The sequence below is a fragment of the Equus quagga genome, chromosome 19 (genome assembly GCF_021613505.1).
Source record: "Equus quagga isolate Etosha38 chromosome 19, UCLA_HA_Equagga_1.0, whole genome shotgun sequence".
In the NCBI taxonomy this organism is placed as follows: Eukaryota; Metazoa; Chordata; class Mammalia; order Perissodactyla; family Equidae; genus Equus; species Equus quagga.
In genome coordinates, this window is record NC_060285.1 from 21,189,626 (window position 1) to 21,201,707 (window position 12,082).

Here is a 12,082-nt window from a genome sequence, read left to right on the forward strand (position 1 = left end):
ATTTTCGACATATGTAGAAAAAGAATGGAGGATGGAGGCAGAAAACAAAGAACTCTAGTGAGCAATAAACACCATCTTGGAAGACCATCATGATCTTAGTTAAGTTCGCAGGTAATAGCTGGTATAGTTGGTTTAGTAAAACAATTGGCCTGAAAGAAATCCAGCAATAAGATGACTATTTTAATAGAAGTACTCTGGGATGGATTTAGTTGCAAAGAGTCTCAATGATATTGGGTTAGGTCACTTTGAAAAAATAACTAAAAAAATATGTATCTGGCTAGTATCAGTCCAGTCATTAAGGCCTAGGAGAATAGTTATATTTGATGTAAATTATATTCATGGGAAATTGCTGAATGAACATAAACAATGTGAAAGTCAAGATAAAATGATGAGCCAGGCACTATGCTAGGCTCTGTGGGGAAACCCTTCAGTCCTCATGGGATTCCCACTCCAACTGGAGAAGCAGAGATGCACAGAGGAGCCGTGATGCCTCAATCAGAAGTTGTTGTGCCTTTGCTCATACTATTTCCTGTCTGGAGTGCCACGCCCTTCTAATTTCCTGCTCGGTAAATACCTCTTAATCTTTCAAAACCCAGGTCACTTCCTGAAACCTCTAGGTAGAGTCTGAAGTTCCCTTAGTGCTTTCATGGAAAATTTTCGGGGCTACATTCTAATCATCTGCTTTACGTCTGTCTTCATTGCTAGTCCTCAAACACACTGAGCATATTGTAGCAAGTTGTATTTTCCAAAGATGCCCCAACAATAGCTTTCATCCCATACATCTTGTAGGACCCTGTCAATCTCCATCAAGAAGTGGAATCTCTATCTCTTCCCTTTGACACTGTCTCTGCCAATGGGGTGCAGCAGAAGAAACACTTCTGGGTCTAGGTAATAAAAATGCACTTCTACCTTGTTCTGTTGGAACCCAGTCACCGTGTCATGAGGAAGCCTGAGGCAGAGAAGCTTCAGAGAAGCCTGTGGAGAAGCCAACATGGAAATGAACCCCAGCTGACAGCCAGCACCAACTTTCCAGGTATGTGAGTCAGCCATCTTGAAAGGGGGTCTGCCAGACCCCTAGAAGGGCTGCTCTAGTTGATGCTCCATGGAGCAGAGAAATGCTGTTTGTGCTGAGCCCTACCCAATTGCAGATTTGAGAGTAAAATAAATGCCTATTGTTTTAAGCCACACATTTTGGAGTTGTTACGCAATGATAATTGGAACACTTCATTTTTGATTCTCTACTGCCTGGCACAGTGCCTGGAATATAATAGACACTCGATACATGTGTGCATGACGACTGACACTCTAGCCTAACAGGAGCTGGAAGTGGTAGAGGGAACCTTCCTCTTTTATTCCTCTTGTGGGCAGTTGTAGGGGAAGGAGTTTTCAACTGGTCTTTCCTTTGTTCTTCCCCTTTCCCCTGCATCACAAACACATGGATGTCTCTTCATCCAGGTTTGCGACTAATACTGTTTCACTCTCAAATTAAAGATTTGTTCTCAATGAATTTAGCTCGGCTTTGAAGAAAGAGAACTGCCTAGTGTTAGCATCAGAACAAAGGTGTGGGGGAGGTACTGTGACTGCGGGCAATTTGCCCAGCCGTGCCAATGTGAAATACCAGAAAAAACTATTCCACCATCACCTGGGGGGGGGGCGACATTAGGGTTCATGACTTACAACTGTAAAACCATTTGGGTATGACAGAGAGGGGGCTGGCATAGCCTTAAATGAAGGGACAGGTGGCCAGTCAAACCTGTTAGAAGCAGGGCTGGTGGCTGCCCTATATTGTTTGTTGTCAGTTTGGCATCTCTGTCCAGTCCTTCTGAAGCCCCTCTGCACATTGCCAAGGAGAAGCTGGGACTATATTTCCCAGAATCCTCTTCCATGTGGGAAGATGAGGGGTGCTCAGGTGAAATCTGGGAGGTAGAAAAGAGGAGGCTATTTCTCATCCCAGGTAGGTAGTTAGAGACAGTTGTGTAAGTTAGAGACAGCTTTGGGTAAGTTTTTTTGAGAATCATCTGTGCCAAAGTCAGACATTCTTGAGATCCCTAGAGGCTTCCAGGCCAGCTCTGGGGACCCACGCCGTGCTGCTTCAGAAAGTAGTTGGAGGTGACTTCCCTGCCCATCTCTCCCCAGCCTTTTCAGCAGTGGTATGAGCCTCTGTATGAAACTCTTCATCTTGGAAGACCCAGAGTGGTTTGTCTTCTGACAGAACCCCACCAGAAAGAAGAGCCAAACAGCTACAAGCACTAGAGAAGACTTTCAAAGAAGAAACTTTGGTGCATATATAAACAAAAGTGTGAAAGCCCAAAAGAGGTGGAAGCTAAACTGATGAATGGCAAAGAGCAAGAGAGGGAGGAGTTTGCAACCAGGCCAGGTCTCCCCAGAGGTCCCAGCCCTGCTCATGCACTTGATTTGTCTCTGCTCTGTGCCCAGGAGAGGTTGTTTAGATGCAATCACCAGTCTTCCCCACTCCCTCCCCCAGCCAAACCCAGCTGGTTCCCCCTCCTCTAATTCCCCCCCCCCCCCCCATTCAGTTGTTCCACTTATTCTTCCTACTCTCATCCCAGCCCACACATGGGCAAACTCAAGGGAAAGGTAATCCCAACAGTGGGAACACTCTAAATTGCCTTAGAGAGTTGGGTTTAGGAATGCAAACTCCAATTTCTCTCTGTGCTTAGTTCCCTCATTATCATACTATCCTTGAACTCCTGGAAGGAAGGAAAGAGTGACTCCCTCCCAGCATTCCTGCATATTTTCTCCTCTGCACTCATCATACCTGACATATTTGTTTATTTAATGCCCTTCCTCCCTCAATAATGGTAGATACTCATTAGATATTTGATGAATGAGTGAAGAATGACTCCATCTGGAAATGAAATCCTCAGACACCATTGATTGCTCTTAAAATATGCCTAACACACAACAGGAAGTGAGTTAAGCCTTGGTCCCTGCCTCAAGGGACAGTGCTGCATCATCACTTTTGCAACTAAAGTATATCAGGCTTGGTTAATAAAATTCAGTTTACAGTTCACCTTTTTCAAAGGTTCCACTTGTAAGGATTACAAGCAGGAGATCATGCATTTACAGTTCTCCGGACTACTTCAAAGTTTTGAAATCTCTCCATCCCTTTAATGAATAATTAGTGTCATATACCTAATATATTTTGTATAATTTTCAGAATTTAACATATGTTATGATACACAGTAAGAATAGGAACAAAAATAACACCATAAAGAAAGGACATCATTTCCTTTCATAGCTGCAACAATATGACGCCTACGTGTGGTATGTAACAAATGATGACAATGTGTTTTATGGGATGCATTCTGATATAAAACACAATATGTGTGTTTCATAATTAGACAGGTTCAATTTAGATTGCTAAGAAGATCTTTTAGATTAACCAAGTTTCTTCTTGTGGGATGGTAACAATAGTTCATGATATGCCCTCAGTTCTTCAGCTGTGCCTTGTATAATCAGTGGTTTTTTTCCTTAACATTGTTCTGTCTTGAGCAAAAGAATATCCAAGAGTCATGTGAAATACACATTGATTTAAAATAATCTTTTCAGTAAATCCGTTCAAGATAACTTTGTACTGGTCATTTTGACCTGGCAGCAAAAATGTTTTGATTAAACTTTGTCTTCCAAAAGAAGCAGCAGCAGTTGAGGCAATAATAATTAGGTCCTCAGAACTTTAAACGGGTTTCAAAAATTAGAGCAAAATTAAGTGAAGAGAGAGTGAGAGAAAAAGGGAGAGGGAGGGAGAGAGACAGAAAAAGTAAGGCAGAGAGAGTGCCCCGTCCTCACCACCAGTTTGATGAAACCGCCTTAATATGAACCAGTGAGAATAAGACCCTGGATTTTAACGGCCTGATTTAGGGTAGTGGGAGGTGACACCAAAAAGGACTGAGTCCTGCTGATGAGGTGCGGCTTACCATTGGTATCTCTTGCCGGCCACCCGCTCCCTTCAGCTTTCCCTAGACACACGCCAGGGACCTTCAGTCCAAAAGGTGACAAAGTTGACTGCAGATCAGGAAACAGGATAACCAGTGGTTGAAGCCACTCCCTTCTTTATGAATACCAACAACAACCATGCATTGAGCACTTGATAAGTGCCTGACTCTTTTCTAAGCATGCTATAATGTATTAACTCATTTTATCCTCATAACAGCCATATGAGATAGAAATTATCTGCCATTTAATAAAGAAATGGAGGCACACAGAGGTTAATAGCCTTGTCTGGTTATTTACTTAGTAAGTGATGAAGTAGGAAGTGGATCTAAATCCCAGTTGTCTTACTTGAAAGGCCAATCTTAACCTACCCTATTCTTCCCCTCAAATGTAAGGTCTCTTTCTGATTCAAGGGTACTTAAATCAGTTGGTCCACATGGATGAAAGAATGGAATAGGTGCCTATAATTTTTCTAGCTACTTCAAGTAAATGGCAACAAAATACATAACACTGGATCAAAGGGTCTAACTAAGTGGTTCTCAACTAGGGATGATTTTGCCCCCCATGCTCCCAGGGACATAGGACAATGCTTGAAGACATTTTTGGTTGTCATAACATGGAGGGAAGTGCTACTTGAACTAGTAGCAAGGCTAACGATGCTGCTAAACATCCCATAGTGCACAGAACAGCCCCTACAACAAAGACTTATCCAGCTCAAAATGTCAATAGTGCTGAGGTTGAGAAACTCTGAAACTAAATTGAATGGTGTTATCCGGACACACCATGGAAATAAGCTATTCACAATCTTTTGTAGCAAACACAAAATTCAATAAGCTAAGCACTGGGGCAAATCTTTGAGATATAATAATCAGTAAGATACAGTCTTTGCTCTCAAAGTGACTATACTAGCCACACAGAATCCATGCCTTTAAGATGCAATCTCCTAAACTTAGAGGAAAGATTGGGCAAATTAAAGCAGAATAAATGCCTGTGTGCCTCTGCTCTTTCTTTCTTCACACCCATCAAAGACTCCCATGAATTCCCTTATTTGGGGGATCTCAAAGTGGGCTGTCTGAAAATCACTGATTTGGTAGCATCGCTACTACAATCTCTCGGTATCAGTGGTAATGAATGCTGACTGGTGCCCAGCCAGGAAGTCCAGTTGTCTTGAGTGCTGGAAAATCACCCTTAGGCAAATAGGAACACCTCCACCTCCTAGCATCTCTACAGACCTAGACAATGACTGATGGACACAAGGATCCTAGCTTTAAAGGTGAACCAGCTGTAGTGCACTCTGTCCTCTAGAGCTTCCCTGCTGGATCAGAGCATACACTCTCGGCTTAGCTTTTCTCCTTTGCCCTCTTTTTACCTCCTTTACTCCCCCGTCTCCTCAGAGCACTCCACCAAGCAACAGCTTTAGCAAGAATCCTCACCTCAGTCTCTGCTTCTGCTTAGGAAAGAAATTCAACCTAAGACACCCCCTAAAAAAAAGGCCACTGCAAGTACAGATCAACAATGACTCCTGAAAGACACTGCTGTGGTCTGGATGTTTGTGTCCCCTAAAATTCTTATGTTGAAATCCTAACTTCCAAGGTAATGGTATTAGGAGGTGGGGCCTTTGCAAAGTGATTAGGTCATGAGAGCAGAGCCCTCATGAGAGACCCCAGAGAGCTCCCTAGCCCCTTCTGCCAAGTAAGGACACAGTGAGAAGACGCCATCTATGAACCAGGGGGTGGGCCCTCACAAGGCACGGTACTGCATCTACAGGCACCTTGATCTTGGACTTCCAGCCTCTTCAACTGTGAGAAATACATGTCTGTTGTTTATAAGCCACCCAGTCTATGCTATTTTGTTATAGCAGCCTGAATGGATTAAGACAGACATTCAAGTAATCTCCAGGCTTTGATGTACAGAAGAAAATCTGCTTTCTTCATTCTTTTCTTAGGTCTGTCCTCAGTTCTCATTTGTCTTCACCCCAACCTGAGACCCTTGGTAATAATACGTGTAACATATAAAAAAGTGAAGATTACTGAGTGGAGTAAGGTCTGAGTTTCTCTTCTGAGGCCAGAAAATATTAGTGCACAGGAATTTGAGTAGTTCAGTTTGTCCTGACATTCATTTATTTTAGACACATGATTGTGATTTTAATTGTGAAGGAATGGAAAAGTCCCTGGTTCTTTTCTCCTAATATTCTCAGAGCTCTGGATCCTGAGAGGGCATCTACAGTAACAAGCTGGATGAAGTTGTAGAACATAAACAGGGATGAAAAAGAGAACAGTATGGGCAGCAAGCTTATGAAGGCAGAGAATAATCTGGGTGAGGTATATATCCTTATACAGGGAAATCTTTGTGAAGTTTTCCCTTGAATAGGGATAAAGTGAGACGAAGATGGGGAATGAAGTAGTTTTTTAGTTCTGGGTTGACCTATAATTTCATTCCCTGATGAATCCAAAACCAAATCTTCTGGAAGCAGATATGTGTTTGAACTGTGACAATGCTAGACTTATTACCTAATGTATTCTGAGCTCTTCCAAGAGCATTAAAGATAATCCTAACTCTCATTAATGCATATACATTAGCAATATATGGTCAGTTGATGTTGCTATTCCTAATGGTAACATTTTAAGGGATTTGTAAGCTGTATGAAAAATTTTCCAAGAAGTTAGCCTTGAAAAACTGTTTTAAAAGTAAAAGTGTTAATGTGCTGTATTAGTTGTTATGATATCATAATAACTATAATTATAATTATGGTAATAATAAAGATTTATTAAATGCTTACAATATGACAGGTAGAGAGACAAACACTTGCTATGAATTATCTCACTTAATTATCATAATAACCCAGGAAATAGATCCCATTATTAGCCTCACTTTGCAGATGAGCTAACTCTCCCAAGGGCATACAGCTTTCCATGGTGGAACCAAATGAGCACTCCGATGTCTGACCCCAGACCCTTAACCACGGTATTAGTTATCTATTGCTGCGTAACAAATGACCACAAACTTAGGGGTATAAAACAACACACATTAATGATCTCACAGTTTCTGTAGATCAGAAATCCAGGCAGAGCCTAGCTGAGTCCTCTGCTTCCGAGTCTCAGCAGGCTGCAATACAGGTCTTGGCCAGGGTTCAGTCTCATCAGAGGCTCAGCTGAGGAAAGATCTGCCTCCAAGCTCCCTCAATTGTCAGCATAATTCATCTCCTTGTGGTTGTAGGACTGAGGTTCCTATTCTCTTGCCGGCAGTCAACTGGGGGCACTCTCAGCTCCTAGAGACCAGACCACTTTTCTTTGCACGTGGCCCTCTTCATCAACTGTCTCACAACATGGTAGCTTACTTCCTCAAAGCCAGCAAAGGAGAGTCTAACTCCAGTTAGCTGGGACAGGGTCTTATGTACCATAACATAATCACAGAAGTAACATTCCACTTCGTTTGCAATATTCTATTGGTTAAAGGTCACAGTTCCTGCCTGAGCTCAAAGGGAGAGAATTATACAAAGGCATGACAACCAGGAGGCAGGCATCACAGATTTTAGGGTCTGTCCACCACAACTACTAGGTAAGTAGCAGACTGCAATCATGTTTGTGCTACCTTCTCAATTTTTGCCAAATTTGCATATTATCTACAATATTTTAATCTCCTATATTTCCATAAATTGACTCACTGTTTAAAATATTTATTCTATAGAGAACTTTTATATCACAGTCATAAATGGAAAATCAATATTACTTGCCATTAATGGAAGGTAAAATAAACAGGTAAGATGAAATAAAAAACAAAGACTTCCACTGTACTGTGTATTCATGCATGTGGGCTCACTTAGTCCTCCCACAGTTCATGGTAAATAATATTGTCCTCATTTTGAAAAATGTGGAAACAAATCTAGAAGAGTTTGGTAAACTGCTCAAGATCACTCAGCTCTTAAATGGTTGTACCAAGATTCAAATCCATGGCTACTGGCAGCCAAAGTGCACAAAACTACAGTCTAGGAAGCCCCTACTTCAGTACACATCCCAATTTTCCTGGTTCCTTCTTTTCCTTTCCAGCTCCACCTGTCTTCTCAGCCAGTCTCCTAACCTCTATCTTTAGATACCAGGAATAAACACGACATACAGGTAAAGAGTAAGTATGCTCAGATTTTAATCTTGGCTTTCTCTCTTACCGGCCTTGTCACCTAAGACAAGTTACTGTTTTGTCTCAACTGTCTCATCTATAAAATGGGGATGATATTAGTAAATGCTTAATGAATGCAAGAATGAAAATTTTATTCATACAATTTTTGTCATCTCAAAGAAAAATGTCCAAGATGCCCAACCTTGAGTGCTGTGTATGTATTTACTGCAGTTAGATGTTTAATTCTTCTGAGAGATGAGTGAAAACAGAAACAGTTTTCACAGATTGCATTATTTTGTGCATTTTCATTTTTAAAGCTTACTATATTTTATCTCTTTTCAGGACAATGTCCTTGAGTAGGACTGAGAAGATGGGGTCCTGTGCCCAAAGTGAAGGGCTGGCCTTAGCTAGGAGCATGGCCAGGGCCTTCGCACCAGGGGAAAGGCTGCAACTATGGGCACAGCTGCAGGCAGGCGGTCTGTGCAATGGGAGGAATCTGTGGTCAATCTTTTCTCATCACTCAATGACATTGCTCCAAAAATTCTTCTTTGTTCTTCCACAACATCAATCTTGCCTCTCAAATACATGATTTCTAGTAGCATGAAAGCATGCAGTTATTTCTCCCATCTTAAACAGAAAGAATTCTTTCTTGACCCAATTTCTTATTCAATTTATCACCCCATTTTCTCTCTTTTCCTTTATCATGAACCTCCTTGAAAGTGCTATTTATATTTGCTGTCTCCAAATTTTCCCCTTCCATTCTTTTGTGGACACATGTTAGTCATGCTTTCACTTCCACCCCTCCAAGGAAACTTCTCTTGATCAGCTCGCCAAAACCCTCCACACATTGCTAAATTCAAAGATTAACTTTTGGTCTTGATCTTACTCATCCTGTCAGCAGAACTTGACACAGTCACTTGCTCTCTCCCTCCTGAAGCTCTCTCCTCCAGCCCCACACACTCTAGGTTTCCTCCTAGCTTCTTTCTGTGGGCTCCTTTTTATCCTCCAAATTCATAATGCTTGTGTGTCCCAAAGGTTAATCCTTGGATCTCTTTTCTATTTGTAGTCATTCTTTTGGTGATCTCAACCAAATGGATATCTCCAGCCTGGAGATCTCTCCCTATAACCAGACTGTTCCATCCTCAACACATGGACCACTGGGACACCTGAAACTTAATATGTCTACAAGGGACCCACTCTTCTCTGCATCCCATAAATGGCAACTCTTTTCTTCCAACTCCCTAATGAATAGCATATGACAGATGAACAGCCATGACTCTTCTCTCTCATACCATTCATTCAATCTGTCTGCAATTCCCATAAGCGGTACTTTCTACTCTCCTCAACATCTCCTCTGTGCACTGTGCACTGATGAAGCCACCATCATCTCTTTCCTGGATTCTTGCAACAAATCTCCTGACTGACCTCCATGCTTCTGCCCTTGCCAACTCACCCCTGCCCACAGTCCAAAGTCACCAGGCAACCAGAATGACCTTAATAAAACAGAAAGCAGATCTTGTCATGCCTCTGCTCAAAACTCTGTTACTCAGAGAAAAGCTAAAGTTCCCAGTGACTGCTAAGGTCTGATGTCATCTGGCTTCCATTGCCTCTCTGGTATATTTTCTCACTATTCTCCACCTTGCTCACTCAACTCCTGTCATACTGGCCTCTTCACTGTTCCATGAACACACCAGGCATGTTCCTGCCTCAGGGCCTTTGTGCTTGCTGTTCTCTTTCCCTGGAAGAGAGGCCCACCTTTGCCAATTTTTGTAAAACTGAAAGCCCTCCCAACACTTCTTGCTTTACTTTCTCTCCTTAGCAATTATTGATATATTATATATATTTACTTATTTATTTTGTGCTTAAGTTCCAACAGGGCAGAGATTTTTGTGTGTTTTATTCACTGCTGTGTTCTTAGTGCCTGACAGAGTGAGTGTGCAATAAATGTTGAATGAATTAACTATCATCAAGATGGTATGACTTATCTGATTATAGTTATTTTGTAATGCCTGTAATGACATGGGGTTTCCCCCATGTTCTGCATGATTCGAAAGATAAAGAAAGTTCTATTAATACAACTGCTACTCACATATTCTAAGTAATTCAAGTCATCCATGATTTGACTACTTATATGAAGGAAAAGATAAACTTCTTATTGATGATAATGATTTCAAAATAGGTACCAAAGGGTCAAAGATGGACATAAAATTAAACACGAAAAAATATCAAAATAGAAAATGTGAATTTATATATATAAGTCTACCTTTAGGAAGGGGATCTTTTTAAACAGATAGACACTAATAAGTGAATCACTTGAACTTAATGACATCTTACTTGGGAATTTTGCTGTGCTTTGGCTTTCTCTCGGCTAATGTGAAAGATGAGTTACAGAATATTAAAGACCCAGGGTGCCAAAGCAAGCACTAACCTGCTGACTAATCAGGCAGGGGCAAAAGTTTTAAGACAGATTAAATTTGACTATGTCCTCACTTTTATCATGAATTAATGACTCTCCTAGTTGTGTTTCTTGACATTCAATGTTAAAAGAGAGAAGCATTCTCTTACTGTCAAACTGTCTAACTACAGAGCCTGTCTTTATCCACTTGGAAACATAAGCCTCTATGTCTGTGAAACATGTTTGCCATAATTGTTGGACATCATGACACACAGCTGATGAAGAAGATACTAATAACTCATAAGATGTACCTAGTGTTAATCATTTCAGACATATATGAAATCACAGTAAGCTTCCTGGCTTTTCTTTTTTCTTTTCCACCTTGAACTAAGTTCTTTGTTTTATGTATAAAAGGTTGAAGTAACTTCTGGAAGCTGAAATAATAAAATTGTAGTCTCTCTACTGCAGCTGTTTATAAAACACTTGATTTAAGTAAGAGTGCTTCTGATGGTTTCTAAATCTAATAACACAATGTAGACACAGGTTTGTTTACTGTTCAACCAAGGGACATTTTATTTTAATTACTTGTGACAGGAAAAATTAATTTATCTATAATTTCCTGCTGCCTCCTAAGAAGGGAAGAACCTGCAAAGGCCCCTTTTCTTGCTGAGTTGGCTGAGGTTGTGAGGACGCCAAGCAGAGCTCAGAGGCTGACTTAGAGCCAACTATGCCATTTATGCAAAGGGTATGGGCAGCAGGGAGAGACTGGAGCCAAGCATTGGGAAAGGCTGCTTAGAAAGAAGTCCCCAGAAAGAGGAAAACCTAGTTGTTGGTTATGAATAGAGGATTGTGGGAAAAAGGAGAAATAAGGGAGCTGCCACCCAGAGAAGAACTTTTGAGGGTAAGGGGAGGAAGAGATGATTAGGTAAATTTTTATGAAGTTTTGCCGTATGGTGACATCACTCTTTTTTCAATTGCTATTTTTTCTAGTATACATTAAAATAAGTACCTAGCTATTAAAATTTTTAAAAATTATAACCAAACAGAATTATCTCGTATACAATCAAAATCACAAGAACAGTCCATCATCATACCATGGTCCATAGTAGACTACTGACCAACACATCTCTTTTGTAATGTGTATTATTTGAAAAATATTAGGCTTTTTGAGTTTTAACTAACAACTCATGAAATGACATTGAAAAGACCTATGCAGAAGAAACCCCAGGAATGGAGAAAATAGTTATGAAGCTTAAAATATACATCTTTCATTAATTGAACAAAGCTACCTAGTTTTGATGGGAATGGATCAGAGAACGGATCAGAGGAAGAACTTTCATTATTTAGGATCATGTAGCAATTCAGATATTTCTTTCTATAAAAATTTTGAAACTTAGCAGAAAGAACAAAAGATGAAGGAATGACTTTTAAGGGTGAAAATATTAATGCACTATTAATGTTAGGAAAAGAGTTATAGAGTTGTCTCAAAAGAACTTGAAGAACAAGAGTTATCAAAGATATGTTCAATAGGTACATGAAAGAATTTCTGGAACCTCACAAAAGTGGAAAAAACAACATATTTAATTCCATTTGTTGCTCTTGGGGAACACCCAACTGAGA

The 12,082-nt window shown here is 40.6% G+C and overlaps 1 protein-coding gene across 1 annotated transcript in view; it reads right to left on the bottom strand.

The window, feature by feature from the left end:
- The window catches only part of ANO4 (anoctamin 4), a 186,098-nt gene that overhangs the window by 149,320 nt on the left and 24,696 nt on the right, over window positions 1-12,082 (bottom strand). The gene's annotated exons all lie outside the window — the stretch shown is intronic.